We start from the raw sequence: 17521 nt of genomic DNA on the forward strand, positions 1-17521 counted from the left end.
TGTGAGGTGATTGATCTGGTTTATTAGTTAATGACAGCAATACTACACTACTGTCTAAACACCTTCGGGGAGTGGGGTGCATCTTCGCTGTCAGTAGTAGACATTTGCAAAGTGTCATTAATGCTATGTAATGTTTCTGAATAAGGGTTCTATTATATATAATGCAATATTATATATACAATTAGAATTGTCTTGTTTTACATCATATAATAAAATTATTTGGTATATTGTTTAAAGAGAATTTCCTCCAAAAGATTTCATTATCGTGAATATGTTCAGCATATTTGACCTAGATGGTGTGTTCAAACAATCCTGTGTGAGACATGTGACTAACACAGAACAGGAGAACTGAATTTTGTCTCCTTACAAACATTTTTTTGCAGCTCTTGAGCTCTGCTGTATTGCATCCCGTCCACCTGTGAGATGGAAGCTGAAGCTGAGAGGAACCTGCAGATGTGTCAGGTATAATCGCACACAGCTCTGCAGTGACATCAGGAGAGCGGCCATTACACATCACACTGGAGGCAGATTCTCATGTAGATCAGCGTCCGGCCCATTGTACTGAACAGCTCATTTACATATAAGAAAAACATGGATTTCTCTGAAATAAGACATCAGATAACAAATATGAAGGTATCATTTTTTTCAACTTCCTATGACCTGCATGCCCATATAAATATCTTAAGTGGGATGATCCTACTGACAGATTCCCTTTAAATTAGGTCCTTATAAAGGTAGTATAACTGAAAAGGTCAGTGATGCCCCCTACAGGTAATGTCAGCCAATTTTACTGATCACGTGAAGGCAAGTTTGCTGCCTACTGTAGTGCTGCTCTTGTGCTTATCATTGCTGGTGCCAGAAATGTGAGCTACACTTTTGGTGTAATTTCTGTAGCAGAATGTTAGACTCCTCCCCCTCATATAAGTCACACCCCTTTTCAGACAAGGCGGGTTTAAAACGCATGAAGCAAATCAGCAAATTCATCACATTACTACAGAATTCTGTCACATTTAACTGAGAAATCTCTCCCAGTGACTTCTCATTAATATTTGTATTTCTAGTGAACATAAAACCACAATCTTCGTACCATTAAATACATTATCAGCCTTTTTTACACGTTCAATTACCAACAAAAGTTTTTTTTTTATCCCCAAAATATCTCTGCAGATCCCCTAAATGAATCTATGTATGGTAAATTATCAAGAGATATATTTGCCCCCCACATTATCTGCGCGGGCCACCTAATATCCAGTATTTGATGAACATTATAATAAAATGTACTATAGCACTATAACAGCATCCTGTCCCTTTAAATCTTCAGATACTTCTGTCACCATGGTAACTGCATTCATGAACAACCAGTAGGATTGCTCAGTTTGAATTTGAAAAAAAAAATAATAATAAAAAAGTCAGTTTGTTACATCTCCTCGGAGTGTGAAGACAGACACCTGCAGTCAGTGCGAGATTCCAGGTATAACCCGTGAGATAATGCACCGGACGGACCCCACATCCATCACAGACACTCACAGACCACAACTGACACTTTCTGATAAATCTGATCATTACCAAGTTATTATTTCCCCCAACACATGATGTGGTGAGATATCAGTGGGTGAGGCCGGTACTCGTGACATCTCCCATCTGGATCGATTCAGAGACAAGATCCCGATATTTACCCTCTGCTCTGCTCCTCCATGGGGAATGTCCCCGGCACACACACATGATGGCCGCAGTGTAGTATCGCTAGTACTCTGCATGATATCCCGTCCTCCATATATACCACATGCTAAAGGGGAGGGGTGATCCCATTGGGACAAGTTATCACCTGTCTGCGGGATAAGATCAGAGTCCGATCACTGGGAACCGCACCAATCGCCAGAACAGGGCACTGGTATCTCATTAAACGGCAGCAGCAGTACCTCCTCCGACCACCGGGACTGCCAGAGAGCAACGAGTACAGAGGATGAATGGAGCAGCAGGGGAGCATGTGCACCTCCTCTACCTTCTAATGGGGAGAAAAGTGCTGGTGATGGCTGGAATTTCCAGTGGACGGACCCCACTGATCTATAAGTCATCACCGATCCCATGAATAACTTGCTCCAACTGAAAATACCCCTGTAATGAAGCTCACATATGTAACCGCCAATATCCCATATATTTCCCAATGTTGCCCTTCCCTGCACCTGAATTTATGATAAAATAAATATGAATCAATTACCAAAACCCCTGCTGACTATTCCTGATGTCTTATAGGATTTGGGTACATTTTGTCAGAGAAGATATCAGCGGTCACCATGTGGAGCGGGTATTCTGCCAGCGCTGGATCAGGTAGCTTCCATCAGTCTGTGATAACTGACCGCTCTCTACACTGCTGTTGGGTGGGCATCTGGGGCTTTACTTCTGGGGTTGTCTATCTTTGGAGACTTTTTTTTACTTAAATCCATGTATTTTGTAAAAATAATTTTTGCAACAGAATTTCATTAAAAATGTTCCAATATTTGCCTCCTATAATCTCTGAGCTGTACTGTCTATTGCTGGCTGCAGAATGAACTAACTGAGAATCTATCAGTGAGCTGCTTCTGACAGTCTGAAATGCAAGTTTAAGATCTTTTTTTCCGCAGTGCCACTTAGTAAATTTCAGTAGTGGCTTCTCTTTCACATCCTCTTTGTACGGTTAGGATTGATCCTAATATTTGGTTGTGTTTTCTTCAGTTTACCTCACACCTGAGGAGCAACTGAGAAGACTGGCGTATTGTATCAAGCTTCTCCCGTCACCCCTCTACAAGAAGGAGGTCAGTGAGAAATCTAAGTGGAGGTAGTTATGTACTCAGATATTCCTAGTCATCCTTCTAACTTCATCTTTCTCTTCCTAGCGCCTCATGCCAACCAACCCAGAAGCCCAGAGAAGGTTTGCTGTAAGGGATGAAGAACGGCCCGCGCCATCCATAAACATCCGAGCCAGGGACGAAAGGAAGAGGGAAGAAGAAGTGACGCTGAGAGAAATGCTGGCCTATCTGGACGAGGAGGAGGACGAGAAAGAAGAGAAGGAAAAAAATGAGATGGCGGCAAAGAAGATCAAACTGGACATTAGGCTCCCGAGAAGCAGCACACGAAGAAGCAGGACCAGGCCCCACAACGTCCACCACCAAGTCAGCCAAGCCTCTCCCATGACATGGAAGAACATCATGTGGACCTTCCTGCTGGGACCCTTCTGCCGATACTTTGGCATTATCGGCCCGTAAGTATAAAAAAACACTAGAAATAATAATAGCAGCATAATAGTAATATAGGGACAAGATATCAGCATTAGACTAACAAGAGTAATTAGATTAGTGATAATAAGAAAGTCATAAAATAGTAATAAATTACCAGTAGTAATAGTAGTAGGTGAAATAGCAGTGTGATCCAGGGTTCTAGGACTGATCGCCTTTTCTCGGGGTCAAGAAGGAATTTTTCCCCAGTGACACAAATTGGCTGAATGTGTCCTGGGGTTTTTGCCTTCTTCTGGATCAACAGTCTAGTAACAGGATAGCATTAATGATAATAGAAAAGTCAGAATAATAAGAGTCATAAAATAGCAGTATTAATAATAGTAAGAATATAAAATATGGTAGTTATATCTATAAAAAGAACAAGAACCGAAATTACAATAAGTATAGTCGTAGCTCAATCAGTGCTGTAATGTGAAATAGGTATAGAAAAGTTAGAAAAGTACAGTAATAAGATAGCAGGACATAAATAATAGATATAAAATCTATAAAAAGAACAAAACCTAATCTAAAAGTTAGAATAGTAATGTAGTAAAGTAGCAGGATATTAATAATAATATGAAATATAAAATCTATAAAAAGAACAAAACCCTATATATTAAAATAATGATAACTATAGTAGTAGTAGAATTAGCACTGTAATATTAGTTAGATCCCTAGTAATAACATAATTAGGTTTGATCCAGGGTTCTAGGACCGATCGCCTTTTCCTGGGGTCGAGAAGGAATTTTCCCTCAGTGACACAAATTGGCTGAATGTGTCCTGGGGTTTTTGCCTTCTTCTGGATCAAAACCTTTAGACATAGGGACCTTAGTAATATCATTATTAGAGTCACAAGAGTAAGAAAAGTGATAAAACTAATAAATAAAAAAGTAAATGATAAAAAGTACATTGTTAATAAATAAAAATGGTAGTAATAATAATAACAGATTTGTGAGGCAGACTCCCGTTAGTTAATAAGTTAACTAAGGTTAGTGTAGGTCCCATCTGAAGAGGTCGCCTTGTCGTTGGCAGATGGGCTCGCACAATTTGCTCAAAATGTGCGCTAAGAACCTCACATTTATATGTGTAGAAAATATGCAGTAATACCATTCAGGAGATGTAGATGTACATGTAAACAGTCGTTTTGTGAATTACTTTTCTACAGAATCACAGCAGCAGGTATACCGGTATATGGAGCCCACATCTAGTGATAGAGCTACAGCGATATTATAACTGGGCCTTAAAGGGAATTGGTCACCAAGCTTTTGCTATGTAATCTGACATCAGCATGGTGTAGGGGCAAAGACCTTAATTGTAGTGATGTGTCACTTAGGTTTCTGGGTGCAGCAGTTGTGATAGAAGCTATAACACTATTGCCAGCTTCTCTGCATGGTTCCCCTCCTTCTCCATGGTGGCATACTCACTGTTCCAGCCCCGCAGCATGGTCCCCTTCTGCTGGAATGTATTGAGCACTAGATGGTGGCCCAATTCTAACGCATCGGGTATTCTAGAACAGAGGTCCCCAACTCCAGTCCTCAAGGCCCACCAACAGGTCATGTTTTCAGGATTTCCTTTGCATTGCACAGGTGATGCAATTATTACCTGGGCAAGACTAAGGAAATCCTGAAAACATGACATGTTGGTGGGCCTTGAGGACTGGAGTTGGGGACCTCTGTTCTAGAATATGCATGTCCACGTAGTATATTGCACAGCCCACATAGTATATTGGCCAGCCACATAGTATATTGCCCAGCTACGTAGTATATTGCCCAGCCACGTAGTATATTGCCCAGCCACATAGTATATTGCCCAGCTATATAGTATATTTCCCAGCTACGTAGTATATTGCCCAGCCACGTAGTATATTGCCCAGCCACATAGTATATTGCCCAGCTACATAGTATATTTCCCAGCTACGTAGTATATTGCCCAGCCACGTAGTATATTGCCCAGTTTTGTAGTATATTGGCCAGTCACGTAGTATATTGCCCAGTCACATAGTATATTGCCCAGTGACGTAGTATATTGCCCAGCTACGTAGTATATTGCCTAGTGACGTAGTATATTACCCAGCCACATAGTATATTGCCCAGCCACATAGTATATTGCCAAGCCACGTAGTATATTGCCCAGCCATGTAGTATATTGCCCAGTCACGTAGTATATTGCCCAGTCACGTATTATATTGCCCAGTCACGTAGTATATTGTACAGCGACGTAGTATACAGCGCCGAGCCACGTAGTATACTGCCCAGTCACGTAGTATATTGGCCAGTCACATAGTATATTGCCCAGCTACGTAGTATATTGCCCAACCACATATGTAACAGGTTAAAAAATAAAAAAACAAACATATACTCACCTTCCGAGGGCCACTTGTAGTCCTGTCGCCTGTGTGCGGTGCACGCGGCAGCTTCCGGTCCCAGAGTTGGTATGAGCGCAGGACCTATGATGACGTCAGGGTCACATGACCGTGACGTCATGGCAGGTCCTTCTCGTATAGCATCCTTAGCACCGGAACCTGCCGCTTGCACTGCCGAGGACAGGACGCAACATCGGAGGGTGAGAATTACCTTTTTTTTATTATTCTTATGTGTAACATTAGATCTTTTTACTATTGATGCTGCATACGCAGCATCAATAGTAAAAAGTTGGTCACACAGGGTTAATAGCTGCATAACCGGAGTGCGTTACACCGCGCTCCGGTACCACTAGCATTAACCCTGTGTGAGGGCTGACTGGATGACCGGAGGGGAGTATGGAGCGGGCACTGACTGCGGGGAGGAAAGAGCGGCCATATTGCCGCCGGACTGTGGCCGTCGCTGATTAGTCGTGGCAATGGTCGTGGGCATTTTGCCACGACCAATCAGCGACTTGGATTCCATGACAGACAGAGGCCGTGACCAATGAATATCCGTGACAGACAGACAGACAGACAGAAAGACAGACAGACAGAAGTGACCCTTAGACAATTATATAGTAGATGCTGTACTTCCTGGCAGCGCACCTAGTGTTCCTTTGAGTGTGCTTCCCTCTTCTAAAAGGGGCAGCGCACATATAATGTAATGCCCTCAGCCTGTTGCTAAGAGGCATTTAGTATAACTAGTTCATCTGCAATATGGTTCCACCCAATTGCTGAGAGTCATCCTGTGTAAAAAAAAACTCCATCTCCCTTAGGGAGTTGTCAAAGCAATAGCAATCATTAGTATGTAGTCTCCCCTACTAGTGACTTGTTAGGTCCACTGGTCCTAATATGGCCAGATCCTTGAACCCAAATCCCTAGTCTTAGTGTGGCCAGGTCATGAACCTGAATCTTTAGTCCTGGTGTGGCCAGGTTCTGAACCTGAATCACTGGTCCTAGTGTACCTGTACCCTGAACCCAAATTCCTGGTCCTGGTATGGCCACGACCCTGAACCCGAATCCCCGGTCCCAGTGTGGAGAAGTCCTAAACCTGAATCCCTGCTCTTGGTGTGGCCAGAGTTCTGAACATTGTCCCCTGGTCCTGGTGCAGTCACTCCTGTTCCTGAGCTCCCCTGTTCCTGCTGCAGCCATGTGCAGAATATTGTCCCCTGGTCCTGGTACGGTGAGTCCTGTTCCTGAAGTCCCCTGGTCCCAGAGCTGCCATCTCCTGAACATTGCCCCCTAGTCCTGGTCTGGTGCGGCCAGTATTGTTCCTGAAGTCCCCTGGTGTCTGTGCGGCCAGTATCTCAACATTGTCCCTATCTGAATCTCTGTGTCTGTACCTTTCTAAAGTGAACTCAAACTTAACCTGCTAGTCTAAACAGAGCCCTATTTAGTGTCAGTATACCTGACCCCTGGGTCAGTAGCTGCAGTACCAGGTTCTGCCTAGGAGTGGTACCTGATGGCTACCTGCCACACAAGTCTGATCTCACCACTAGAGGCTCCATAGAACACCAGATAGCCGCTTAGTCACGCCCCTCTCTTGGCAGGCCCAACCTTGTGGCACAGTGGGTCCTCTAATCCACGTGCGCCACCTGTGGGCGTAACAGAAGCACACTTTTCTCTGCTGCAGATCTAGCAGAGCTCAGATGTTGAGCTGTGTATAACTGTGCTGTGTTAAGTACTGTATATAATTCCACGTGTTAATTCATAGTTTTGATGCCTTCAGTGTGAATTTACAATTTTCATAGTCATAAAAATACAGAAAAATCTTTAAATCAGAAGGTGTCCAAACTTTTGCTCTGTACCGTATATATTAATACAGTATATATATATATATATATATATATATACATATATATCTACTATATAATTGTCTAAGGGTCACTTCCGTCTTTCTGTCCTTCTGTCTGTCACGGATATTCATTGGTCGCAGCCTGTCTGTCATGGAATCCAAGTCGCTGATTGGTCATGGCAAAACGCCCACGACCATTGCCACGACCAATCAGCAACGGGCGCAGTCCGGCGGCAACATGGCCGCTCCTTCCTCCCCACAGTCAGTGCCCACTCCGTACTCCCCTCCAGTCAACGCTCACACAGGGTTAATGGCAGCGCTAATGGACCGTGTTATGCCGCGGTGTAACGCACTCCATTAACGCTGCTATTAACCCTGTGTGACCAACTTTTTTACTATTGATGCTGCCTATGCAGCCTCAATAGTAAAAAGATCTAATGTTAAAAATAATAAAAAAAAAAAAAAAAAATCATCATATACATTCCGGCGCCTTTCCCGCACCTCGTGACGCTCCGGTGACCGCTCCATGCAAGCGACAGGTTCCGGTGGCAAGGATGGTATGTGTCAAGGACCTGCCAAGACGTCACGGACAAGTGACCGCGATGTCATCACAGGTCCTGCGAGAAAGACCTGCCATGACATCACGGTCATGTGACCACGGCGTCATCACAGGTCCTGCGCCCAAACCAACCCTGGGACCGAAAGCTACAGGGCCAGGACTTCAACTGAGGGTGAGTATATGCTAATTTTTTTTTTTAAGTCTGTATACTACATGGCTCTGTGCTGTATACTCCGTTGCTGTGCAATATACTACGTGGCTGGGCAATATACTACGTGACTGGGCAATATACTACGTGGCTGGGCAATATACTACGTGGCTGGGCAATATACTACGTGACTGGGCAATACACTACGTGGCTGGGCAATATACTATATGGCTGGGCAATATACTACGTGGCTGGGCAGTATACTACGTGGCTGGGCAATATACTACTTGGCTGGGCAGTATAATACGTGGCTGGGCAATATAATACGTGGACATGCATATCCTAGAATACCCGATGCGTTAGAATCTGGCCACCATCTAGTATATATACAACACAATATAACTCCGAGTAAATCAAACTTCTGTGAATTCAAACTGTCCAATTAGGAAGCAACACTGATTGACAATCAATTTCACATGCTGTTGTGCAAATGGAATAGGCAACAGATGGAAATTATTGGCAATTATCAAGACACACTCAAAGGAGTGGTTCTGCAGGTCAGGACCACAGACCACATCTCAGTACCAATGCTTTCTGGCTGATGTTTTGGTCACTTTTGAATGTTGATTGTGCTTTCACACTCGTGGTAGCATGAGACGGACTCTACAACCCACACGAGTGGCTCAGGTAATGCAGCTCATCTAAGATGGCACATCAATGCGAGTTGTGGCAAGGTTTGCTGTGTCTGTCAGCGTAGTGTCCAGAGGCTGGAGGCGCTACCAGGTGACAGGTCAGTACACCAGGAGATGTGTAGGGGGCCGTAGGAGGGCAACAACCCAGCAGCAGGGCCGATACCTCAGCCTTTGTGCAAAGAGGAACAGGAAGAGCGCTGCCAGAGCCCTGCAAAATGACCTCCAGCAGGCCACAAATGTGCATATGTCTGCACAAACGGTTAGAAACCGACTCCATGAGGATGGTCTGAGTGCCCGACGTCCACAGATGGGGGTTGTGCTCACAGCCCAACACCGTGCAGGATGCTTGACATTTGCTACAGAACACCAGGATTCGCAAACTCACCACTGGTGCCCTGTGCTCTTCACAGATGAAAGCAGGCTCACATTGCGCACATGTGACAGATGTGAAAGAATCTAGAGATGCCGTGGAGAGCAATTGCTGCCTGCAACATCCTTCAGCATGACCGGTTTGGCAGTGGGTCAGTAATGGTGTGGGGTGGCATTTCTTTGGAGGGCCGCACAGCCCTCCATGTGCTTGCCAGAGGTAGCCTGACTGCCATTAGGTACTGATATGAGAACCTCAGACCCCTTGTGAAACCATATGCTGGTGCGGTTGGCCTTGGGTTCCTCCTAATGCAGGACAATGCCAGACCTCATGTGGCTGGAGTGTATCAGCAGTTCTGGCAAGATGAAGGCATTGAAGCTATGGACTCTCCCACCTGTTCCCCAGACCCGAATCCGATTGAACACATCTGGGACATCATGTCTCGCACCATCCACCAATGTCACGTTGCACCACAGACTGTCCAGGAGTTGGCGGAAGCTTTGGTCCAAGTCTGGGAGGAGATCCAACAGGAGACCATCCGCCGCCTCATCAGGAGCATGCCCAGGCATTGTAGGGAGATCATACAGGCACGTGGAGGCCACACACACTACTGAATATCATTTCCTCGTCTTGAGGCATTTCCACTGAAGTTGGATCAGCCTGAAACTTAATTTTCCACTTTGATTTTGAGCATCATTCCAACTCCAGACCTCCGTGGGATATTAGTTGTGATTTACGTTGATAATTTTTAGGTTTGATTGTACTGAACACATTCCACTATGTAATGAATAAAGATTTACAACTGGAATATTTCGTTCAGTGATATCTAGGATGTGGGATTTTAGTGTTCCCTTTATTTTTTTGAGCAGTATATATATATATATATATATATATATATATATATATATATATATTATATATACTGTATATATCTGGCCAGGTGTCTTGGAAGGGTAGTTTGATACCAAAGAAAATGGCAAGGAAGGAAGAGCAAAAGAAAATAAGGAACCATTCTCCGATATGAAGTAAAAAGAGCATGAGGCTTAAAAATTCTAAAAGGAACTCAATGGTGTGGTCATCATAAATTGATAATCAAGTTTGATTAGGGCTTGCTAAAGTCAAACTTCTAACAAGTTTTTAATCAACAAGTACAATAACATTTGACAATAGCTAACTCATTGCTGTCTGTAGATCACTTCCAAGATTTGATGATGGCTAAACAATCTACGAAAGATTTTGTTCCTAAGGGTACCGTTACACTATACGATTTCCCAACGATCACGACCAGCGATACGACCTTGCCGTGATCGTTGGTAAGTCGTTGTGTGGTCGCTGGAGAGCTGTCACACAGACAGCTCTCCAGCGACCAACGATGCCGAGGTCCCCGGGTAACCAGGGTAAACATCGGGTTAATAAGCGCAGGGCCGCGCTTAGTAACCCGATGTTTACCCTGATTACCAGCGTAAAAAAAACCAAACACTACATACTTACATTCCGGTGTCTGTCCCTTGCCGTCTGCTTCCCGCACTGACTGACTGCCGGCCGTAAAGTGAAAGCACAGCACAGCGCGCTGTGCTCTGCTTTCACTTTACGGCCGGCACTCAGTCAGTGCAGGAAGCAGACGGCAAGGGACCTGACGGACACCGGAATGTGAGTATGTACTGTTTTTTTTTTTTTTACATTTACGATGGTAACCAGGATAAACATCGGGTTACTAAGCGCGGCCCTGCGCTTAGTAACCCGATGTTTACCCTGGTTACAAGCGAACGCATTGCTGGATCGGTGTCACACACACCGATCCAGCGATGACAGCGGGAGATCCAGCGACGAAAGAAAGTTCCAAACGATCTGCTACGACGTACGATTCTCAGCAGGGTCCCTGATCGCTGCTGCGTGTCAGACACAGCGATATCCTATGGATATCGCTGGAACGTCACGGATCGTACCGTCGTAGCGACAAAAGTGCCACTGTGAGACGGTACCCTAACAAGTAGAAAACATTGGTCATAAGCACATTTTTAAAGTTGATGCCTGTACATCACTCATTGTATTACCTCTCGTGTACCTAATGGACGTTCTTTGATCTTATCAAGCTTATCAATTAGTATACCTGAATAGGTGTGGCTCTCTATAATTTCTATGCCTTCAATAGGACTGCTGTCTATCATTTCCATAGACTTAAGTAGACATGACACTCAATGCACAGGTACCACTCCAATATGTGTTGTGATGGGAGTCAAATTTAGTTTAGGTCTCAGAAGTGAGATTGGAACCCTTGAGTTGTTGAGTTGTTTTTCATAGACCTTTTCTAAAAAATGCCATTCAGTAGTACAAGTGGTGCAATACATTAGCTGATACTTTACGTGCTCTTCGAAGAACTGTAGTCGGGCTCTCAATAGATTTACAAGCATCATAAATCTATCCAGAGGTCTGCTCCCATTGTTTGTACAATCGTCTGTTTTTGTTCTTTATTGTTTCATGTAAGCACATGTAATCCATCCGTTTCTACCTATGTTGCAGAGTGCTTGTGTCATCTGTCAAGGGCTTGAAAGCCCCATGAAGAACAGAGCCTTCAGGCTGACTGATGACTATCCCTGTGAGGTGATTGATCTGGTTTATTAGTTAATGACAGCAATACTACACTACTGTCTAAACACCTTCGGGGAGTGGGGTGCATCTTCGCTGTCAGTAGTAGACATTTGCAAAGTGTCATTAATGCTATGTAATGTTTCTGAATAAGGGTTCTATTATATATAATGCAATATTATATATACAGTTAGAATTGTCTTGTTTTACATCATATAATAAAATTATTTGGTATATTGTTTAAAGAGAATTTCCTCCAAAAGATTTCATTATCGTGAATATGTTCAGCATATTTGACCTAGATAGTGTGTTCAAACAATCCTGTGTGAGACATGTGACTAACACAGAACAGGAGAACTGAATTTTGTCTCCTTACAAACATTTTTTTGCAGCTCTTGAGCTCTGCTGTATTGCATCCCGTCCACCTGTGAGATGGAAGCTGAAGCTGAGAGGAACCTGCAGATGTGTCAGGTATAATCACACACAGCTCTGCAGTGAGATCAGGAGAGCGGCCATCACACATCACACTGGAGGCAGATTCTCATGTAGATCAGCGTCCGGCCCATTGTACTGAACAGCTCATTTACATATAGGAAAAACATGGATTTCTCTGAAATAAGACATCAGATCACAAATATGAAGGTATCATTTTTTTCAACTTCCTATGACCTGCATGCCCATATAAATATCTTAAGTGGGATGATCCTACTGACAGATTCCCTTTAAATTAGGTCCTTATAAAGGTAGTATAACTGAAAAGGTCAGTGATGCCTCCTACAGGTAAAGTCAGCCAATTTTACTGATCACGTGAAGGCAAGTTTGCTGCCTACTGTAGTGCTGCTCTTGTGCTTATCATTGCTGGTGCCAGAAATGTGAGCTACACTTTTGGTGTAATTTCCGTAGCAGAATGTTAGACTCCTCCCCCTCATATAAGTCACACCCCTTTTCAGACAAGGCGGGTTTAAAACGCATGAAGCAAATCAGCAAACTCAGCACATTACTACAGAATTCTGTCACATTTAACTGAGAAATCTCTCCCAGTGACTTCTCATTAATATTTGGATTTCTAGGGAACATAAAACCACAATCTTCGGACCATTAAATACATTATCAGCCTTTTTTATACACATTCAATTACCAACACAAGTTTTTTTTTATCCCCAAAATATCTCTGCAGATCCTCTAAATGAATCTATGTATGGTAAATTACGAAGAGATATATTTGCCCCCCACATTATCTGCATGGGCCACCTAATATCCAGTATTTGATGAACATTATAATAAAATGTGCTATAGCACTATAACAGCGTCCTGTCCCTTTAAATCTTCAGATACTTCTGTCACCATGGTAACTGCATTCATGAACAACCAGTAGGATTGCTCAGTTTGAATTTGAAAAAAAATAATAATAATAAAGTCAGTTTGTTACATCTCATCGGAGTGTGAAGACAGACACCTGCAGTCAGTGCGAGATTCCAGGTATAACCCGTGAGATAATGCACCGGACGGACCCCACATCCATCACAGACACTCACAGACCACAACTGACACTTTCTGATAAATCTGATCATTACCAAGTTATTATTTCCCCAACACATGATGTGGTGAGATATCAGTGGGTGAGGCCGGTACTCGTGACATCTCCCATCTGGATCGATTCAGAGACAAGATCCCGATATTTACCCTCCGCTCTGCTCCTCCATGGGGAATGTCCCCGGCACACACACATGATGGCCGCAGTGTAGTATCGCTAGTACTCTGCATGATATCCCGTCCTCCATATATACCACATGCTAAAGGGGAGGGGTGATCCCATTGGGACAATTTATCACCTGTCTGCGGGATAAGATCAGAGTCCGATCACTGGGAACCGCACCAATCGCCAGAACAGGGCACTGTTATCTCATTAAACGGCAGCAGCAGTACCTCCCCCGACCACCGGGACTGCCAGAGAGCAACGAGTACAGCTCCTGCAGGTCCCAGAGAGGATGAGTGGAGCAGCAGGGGAGCATGTGCACCTCCTCTACCTTCTAATGGGGAGAAAAGTTCTGGTGATGGCTGGAATTTCCAGTGGACGGACCCCACTGATCTATAAGTCATCACCGATCCCATGAATAACTTGCTCCAACTGAAAATACCCCTGTAATGAAGCTCACATATGTAACCGCCAATATCCCATATATTTCCCAATGTTGCCCTTCCCTGCACCTGAATTTATGATAAAATAAATATGAATCAATTACCAAAACCCCTGCTGACTATTCCTGATGTCTTATAGGATTTGGGTACATTTTGTCAGAGAAGATATCAGCGGTCACCATGTGGAGCGGGTATTCTGCCAGCGCTAGATCAGGTAGCTTCCATCAGTCTGTGATAACTGACCGCTCTCTACACTGCTGTTGGGTGGGCATCTGGGGCTTTACTTTATAGGGGTTGTCTATCTTTGGGGACTTTTTTTTACTTAAATCCATGTATCTTGTAAAAATAATTTTTCATCAGAATTTCATTAAAAATGTTCCAATATTTGCCTCCTATAATCTCTGAGCTGTACTGTCTATTGCTGGCTGCAGAATGAACTAACTGAGAATCTATCAGTGAGCTCCTTCTGACAGTCTGAAAAGCAAGTTTAAGATCTTTTTTTCCTCAGTGCCACTTAGTAAATTTCAGCAGTGGCTTCTCTTTCACATCCTCTTTGTACGGTTAGGATTGATCCTAATATCTGGTTGTGTTTTCTTCAGTTTACCTCACACCTGAGGAGCAACTGAGAAGACTGGCGTATTGTACCAAGCTTCTCCCGTCACCCCTCTACAAGAAGGAGGTCAGTGAGAAAGCTAAGTGGAGGTAGTTATGTACTCAGATATTCCTAGTCATCCTTCTAACTTCATCTCTTCTCTTCCTAGCGCCTCATGCCAACCAACCCAGAAGCCCAGAGAAGGTTTGCTGTAAGGGATGAAGAACGGCCCGCTCCATCCATAAACATCCGAGCCAGGGAGGAAAGGAAGAGGGAAGAAGAAGTGACGCTGAGAGAAATGCTGGCCTATCTGGACGAGGAGGAGGACGAGAAAGAAGAGAAGGAAGAAGAGGAGATGGCGGCAAAGATCAAACTGGACATTAGGCTCCCGAGAAGCAGCACACGAAGAAGCAGGACCAGGCCCCACAACGTCCACCACCAAGTCAGCCAAGCCTCTCCCATGACATGGAAGACCATCATGTGGACCTTCCTGCTGGGACCCCTCTGCCGATACATTGGCATTATCGGCCCGTAAGCATAAAAAACACTAGAAATAATAATGGCAGCATAATAGTAATATAGGGACAATATATCAGTATTAGACTAAGAAGAGTAATTAGATTAGTGATAAAAAGAAAGTCATAAAATAGTAATAAAATAGCAATAGTAATAGTAGTAGGTGGAATAGCAGTGTGATCCAGGGTTCTAGGACTGATCGCCTTTTCTCGGGGTCAAGAAGGAATTTTTCCCCAGTGACACAAATTGGCTGAATGTGTCCTGGGGTTTTTGCCTTTTTCTGGATCAACAGTCTAGTAACAGGATAGCATTAATGATAATAGAAAAGTCAGAATAATACAGTCATAAAATAGCAGTATTAATAATAAGATAGCAGGACGTAAATAATAGATATAAAATCTATAAAAAGAACAAAACCTAATCTAAAAGTTAGAATAGTAATGTAGTAAAATAGCAGGATATTAATAATAATACGAAACATAAAATCTATAAAAAGAACAAAAACCATATATTAAAATAATGATAACTATAGTAGTAGTAGAATTAGCACTGTAATATTTATTAGATAACTAGGAATCCCATAATTAGGTTTGATCCAGGGTTCTAGGACCGATCGCCTTTTCCCGGGGTCAAGAAGGAATTTTCCCTCAGTGACACAAATTGGCTGAATGTGTCCTGGGGTTTTTGCCTTCTTCTGGATCAAAAGCTTTAGACATAGGGACCTTAGTAATATCATTATTAGAGTCACAAGAGTATTAAAAGTGATAAAACTAATAAATAAAAAAGTAAATGATAAAAAGTACATTGTTAATAAATAATAAAAATGGTAGTAATAATAATTACAGATTTGTGAGGCAGAGTCCCATTAGTTAATAAGTTAGTGTTAGGTTAGTGTAGGTCCCATCTGAAGAGGTCGCCTTGTCGTTGGCAGATGGGCTCGCACAATTTGCTCAAAATGTGCGCTAAGAACCTCTCTATTATATCTATAGAAGATATGCAGTAATACCATTCAGGAGATGTAGATGTACATGTAAACAGTCGTTTTGTGAATTACTTTTCTACAGAATCACGCAGCAGGTATACCGGTATAGGGAGCCCACATCTAGTGATAGAGCTACAGCGATATTATAACTGGGCCTTAAAGGGAATTGGTCACCAAGCTTTTGCTATGTAATCTGACAACAGCATGATGTAGGTGCAAAGACCCTAATTGTAGTGCTGTGTCACTTAGGTTTCTGGGTGCAGCAGTTGTGATAGAAGCTATAACACTATTGCCAGCTTCTCTGCATGGTTCCCCTCCTTCTCCATGGTGGCATACTCACTGTTCCAGCCCCGCAGCATGGTCCCCTTCTGCTGGAATGTATTGAGCACTAGATGGTGGCCCGATTCTAACGCATCGGGTATTCTAGAATATGCATGTCCACGTAGTATATTGCACAGCCTATGTAGTTTATGGCCAGCCATGTAGTATATTGCCCAGACACGTAGTATATTGCCCAGCCATGTAGTATATTGCCCAGACACGTAGTATATTGCCCAATGACGTAGTATATTGCCCAGCTACGTAGTATATTGCCCAGTGACGTAGTATATTGCCCAGCCACATAGTATATTACCCAGCCACGTAGTATATTGCCCAGCCACGTAATATATTTCCCAGTCACGTAGTATACAGCACAGAGCCATGTAGTATACTGCCCAGTCACGTAGTATATTGGCCAGTCACGTAATATATTGCCCAGCTACGTAGTATATTGCCCAGCCACGTATGTAGCAGGTTAAAAAATAAAAAATAAACATATACTCACCTTCCGAGGGCCCCTTGTAGTCCTGTCGCCTGTGTGTGGTGCATGCAGCAGCTTCTGGTCCCAGGGTTGGTATGAGCGCAGGAACTATGATGACGTCACAGTCACATGACCGTGACTTCATGGCAGGTCCTTCTCGCATAGCATCCTTAGCACCGGAACCTGCCGCTTGCACTGCCGAGGACAGGACGCAACGTCGGAGGGTGAGAATAACCTTTTTTTGTGTAAATCAGTTTTATTAAGTAATATCACAAATATAGATACATATGAAATTGCAATGGTAGCGTGTAGATATAACTTAAGGCTACATTTGGCTTTTAGTACTATATCCAGGAGAAAATACAATAAACTTATCTGTATAAACCTATATTATGACTCGTTTGTCTTCATTAACAAGATTCAGATACAATGCTAGAATAAGGTATCGAAATTGCTTCTTGTTCATAACCATAACAAAAATGTAACCAGTAAAAGAATTAATGGACTAGAAATAGAAAGTGAGAAAGAACAGAGAAAGAAGAAGAGACTAGTGTGGCACGGCTTCCGCCATCTCGTCTAGCTCAGTCTATAATTAATATTAAAATATACTTGTTCACTGATCAGGAAGTACACGACCGAAGACAACGATGGTGTATCACAGAAATTAGCTAAGCCAAGTGGCCAGCTCTGT

This window comes from Ranitomeya imitator, chromosome 2 (assembly GCF_032444005.1).
Source record: "Ranitomeya imitator isolate aRanImi1 chromosome 2, aRanImi1.pri, whole genome shotgun sequence".
NCBI lineage: Eukaryota > Metazoa > Chordata > Amphibia > Anura > Dendrobatidae > Ranitomeya > Ranitomeya imitator.